We start from the raw sequence: 4427 nt of genomic DNA, 5'->3' as shown, positions 1-4427 counted from the left end.
CGCAGCTTTATCTGATCAACATGTTTCCTGCATGTTTGCCCATTCTTGAGCTTGACGATAAACACTCTGTTACCCTCCTTGGCCCACAGTACCGGCGATCCACTTGGGACCTTGACCATAATTTAGTACATACACAGGATCGTTAACAGAAATGTCGCGTGACACAGCAGTGCGATCATGATACCACTGCTGACTTTGACATTTGTATTCAACATGACCGTTCAAGTCAGGCTGGACAAGTGAGAGCTTGGTCTTGAGACCTTTCTCCTTCAATAGTTCAGCAGGGGGGGACCCCAGTAAGCGTGTGGGGTCTTGTCCTTAACAAAGCAATATGCATGACAAGCGAGTATGCAGTGAACCTTGAGTTACACGTTTCATACTCTGCTTGATAGTTTGGACAGCACGTTCTGCATGACCATTAAATGCGGGTTTGAATGGTGCTGACCTGACATGTGTGATACCATTGAGTTTCATGAACTCTTGAAACTCCAGACTAGTGACGCAAGGTCCATTGTCGCTGACAATGATGTCGGGCAGACCATGAGTGGCAAACATGACACAAAGGCTTTCAATGGTAGCTGTGGATGTACTGGATGACATGATTATACACTATCCACTTGGAATATGCATCCACCACAACTAAAAACATCTTTCCCAGGAAAGGACCTGCAAAGTTGATGTGGATCCTGGACCATGGTTTAGATGACCACGATCACAGACTCAGTGGCGATTCCGCTTGTGCTTTACTTAGCTATATGCAAGTGTTGCACTGATGCACATATGTTTCCAGATCAGAGTCAATTCCAGGCCACCACACATGAGACCTGGCAATGGCTTTCATCATGACAATACCGGGATGAGTGCTATATAGATCATGTACAAATTTCTCTCTGCCTTTCTTAGGCATAACAACACGATGACCACAGAGTATACAATCTGACTGAATCGATAGTTTGTCTTTGCGACTGCTGTAAGGTTTGGTCTCATCACCCATTTGCTTGAGTATGGTAGACAAATCACTGCTAAGGGCACAATGTTTCACAACCGATCATATCCAGGTCTTAATTTGTTGAGCAGTGACAGGGGTTCCTTCACTTTCAAAAGCATCCATAACTAACAGTAGGTCTGCAGGTTGTGGGGTCTCCACCTCCGGTGTGGGCAACGGCAGACGGCTCAGTGCATCGGCACAATTCTCGGTGCCAGGTCTATGGCGAATGACATAATCATAGGCAGATAATGTCAGCGCCCACCTCTGGATGCGGGACGATGCATTGGTATTTATACCTTTGTTTTCCGAAAACAATGAAATGAGTGGCTTGTGATCTGTTTGCAGTTCAAACTGAAGACCAAACAGGTACTGATGCATCTTTTTAATCCCATACACACAGGCTAATGCTTCTGTTTCTATCATGCTGTAGGCTCTTTCTGCCTTTGACAAACTTTTAGAAGCATTCGCAACAGTTTGTAGTTTACCCGACTCATTAGCTTGTTGGAGCACGAAACCAACTCCATATGACGAAGCATCACAGACCAATACTGGACGCTTACACGGATCATAATGTACCAGCAGCTTGTTAGAGCAAAGGAGATTAGTAGCTTTATCAAAAGCTCTGTCTTGAGACGCACCCCAAATCCAGTTGTTGCCTTTTCTTAGCAGCATGTGCAGTGGCTCTAATGAAGTGCTCAATCTAGGTAGGAAATTACCAAAGTAGTTGAGTAGACCAAGGAACGAACGCAGCTCCGTCACATTCTGAGGCTTGGGTGCATTTTTGATGGCCTTGGTTTTCGAGTCTGTAGACCTGATGCCGTCAGCAGCAATTTTCCTCCCTAGGATTTCAACTTCCGGTGCATTAAGACGCACTTCGAACGTTTCAGTCTGAGTCCCACTTTGTCCAGACAATTTAGAATCTCTTCCAAGTTGTTCAGATGTTCAGCGATGTCACGACTAGGATGTCATCTTGAAACACGATGGTTCTAGGGACGGACTTCAGTAGACTCTCCATGTTCCTCTGAAATATGGCTGCTGCTGAGCGAATTCCAAAACGACACCTGTTGTAGATAAACAGTCCTTTATGAGTATTGATGCACATAAGTTTCTTTGATGTCTCAACCAGCTCCTGTGCCAAGTAGGCCGATGTCAGATCCAGTTTCGTGAATGACTTCCTCCCGGCTAGTGTTGCAAACAGGTCATCAGCCATCAGTAATGGGTATTGATCCTGTTTTGAAACTCGGTTGATCGTAACCTTGTAGACTCCACAAATCCTGACAGTGTCATCACTCTTCAACACAGGAACAATGGGGCTGGTCCATTCGTTAAATTCGACCGGTGATATGATTCGACCTTCTCCCTCATCATGCTTGGAACCGCCTGAGTTTTATGATGGACAGGTCTTGCATCCGAGTCTACATGGATCTGCACCTTGGATCCCGTGAAGTTGCCGATGCCTGGTTCACACAGCGAGGGGAACTTGCTCAGCACTTGAGCACATGGAGTATCATCCTCCAACAACAACGCTTTGATATCATTCCAATTCCATTTGATTTTTTCTAGCCAATTCCTGCCGAACAACGTTGGATCATTGCTTGAAACAATCCATAATGGTAAATCATGAACCGCACCATCACACGACACCTTGACTACTGCACTGACAATCACCATTATATGTATGCAACTTAGCATTGACTGGACTCAGCTTAGGCCTCACAGCATTAGTATCCCACAGCTGGTCGAATGTCCTCTGGCACATTATTGATTGACTCACACCCGTGTCCAAGTCCATCGGTACCGACACACTGTTAAGTTTCACATTAATCATTATCGGTTGGCTCTTTGTTAGGTATGAATACAGTTCAAACACTTCCTCCTCTGGTATCTCGGAATGCATATCCAGATCTGCGCTACACTGGTCATCATCCTCCACGTGGTGTGCCGCAGCATGCTTGCTCAGTTGCGGACACATGCGCTGGAGATGCCCCAGTCTCGAACAGCCTTTACAAATGTACTGTTTAAACCGACACTGATGAGGCCGATGATTGCCCCCACAACGCCAACACGGTGAAATCGGATTCATTCCCATTGGCGGACTTCGGGCAGCCACAGATTTCGCATACGCAGTCGAGTAGGCCCTGCCATATGAAGCTCTGCCAAACGATGCTACAATCTTGTTTACAGTACTTGCCGAGTTCTGATTTTTCGATAATATCTGCTTTAAGTTTTTGTCCATCGTCATGCATGCCTGACCGTGATGGCCTTGCTCAAATCCAGCGTCTCCGCGTGATTGATGCTGATTACAAAGAAGTCCTGCAGCACGTCTCCCAATGCATTTTCGAACTTACACGGTCCAGCTAGATGTCTTAGGTTGGCAAAGAATTCCGACACATCCTGGACGAACGTGCATGTAGAATCGATATTGTGAGATGATGATGCCTTCTTCTGGTTTGAGATGGTCACGTACCAGAGCACACAATTCCTCATAGCCCTTGTCCATTGGACTTGCAGACAAGAGAAGATTCTTCATGAGTCCATAGATTTTCAGACCGCAAACCGTGAGGAAGACCGCCCTGTGCCTAACTGCATCAGTGGGTTCTTCCATTTTGTTGGCCACGAAATACTGGTCCAGGTAAGCTACAAAATCTGCCCAGTCCTCTCCCTCCACGAATCTCTCCAGAATTCCAATTGTGCTCATTTTTGCATGCAAAGGTTCTTAAGTTATCTCGTCGCCAAATGTTATGTATGTAATAACTCGATAGACTGAATACTGTAAACTAACACAGGTACAAATCTGGCTCTGCTTTATTAGGGCCCAAAGTGATTACATTACATGATGGCTTGCCTTTTATACCTGTGCTGCACACAGGTGCGTACAGCCCAATGACCTCTGACAGTTGTGTCACCTGGTGGCTAGTAACCCCAAGCATACATACATGACAAATAGAATAAATGCAAGTTGTTGTTATTGTTTATTGCACACTCCTTCCAGACCCCATAGAATGAGAATCAGGTGGCTTCCATGACCAGTGTGCCATGTTTTCCATTCTGTGCTCTGCCCAGACAATGGTTAATTCCCAGTTGGTAATGGTGAAAGTCTGTTTGTGGGGTGATGATGAGGTACTGAGCTACATCAGCAGAGGGAGAGAGAGAGAGAGAGAGAGATTACACGTTAAATAGGTGAGATTCTACTACAAAAGACACAGATTAGATCCCATCTGGGTTGCTGAGAGATTTGGTTATCCATCTTAAAAAGGATATTATTGCCTTTTAAAGAATGCACCACAAATAGACAGTTTTAACAAATATTAGACATGGATTAAGTGGGCATTTTTCTGCCAGAAAAAGGTGACTGTGGCATTTAGGGAGATTGGGGGTTGGGGGTGTGATGGTTGAGCTCAAAAAAGGGAGGCTCAACACAAACCCAAATAGAAAAAGC

Source organism: Pristiophorus japonicus, chromosome 3 (genome assembly GCF_044704955.1).
Source record: "Pristiophorus japonicus isolate sPriJap1 chromosome 3, sPriJap1.hap1, whole genome shotgun sequence".
NCBI classification, from domain to species: Eukaryota; Metazoa; Chordata; class Chondrichthyes; family Pristiophoridae; genus Pristiophorus; species Pristiophorus japonicus.
The sequence above is the reverse complement of the archived record's forward strand: the minus strand, read 5'-3'. Positions refer to the sequence as shown.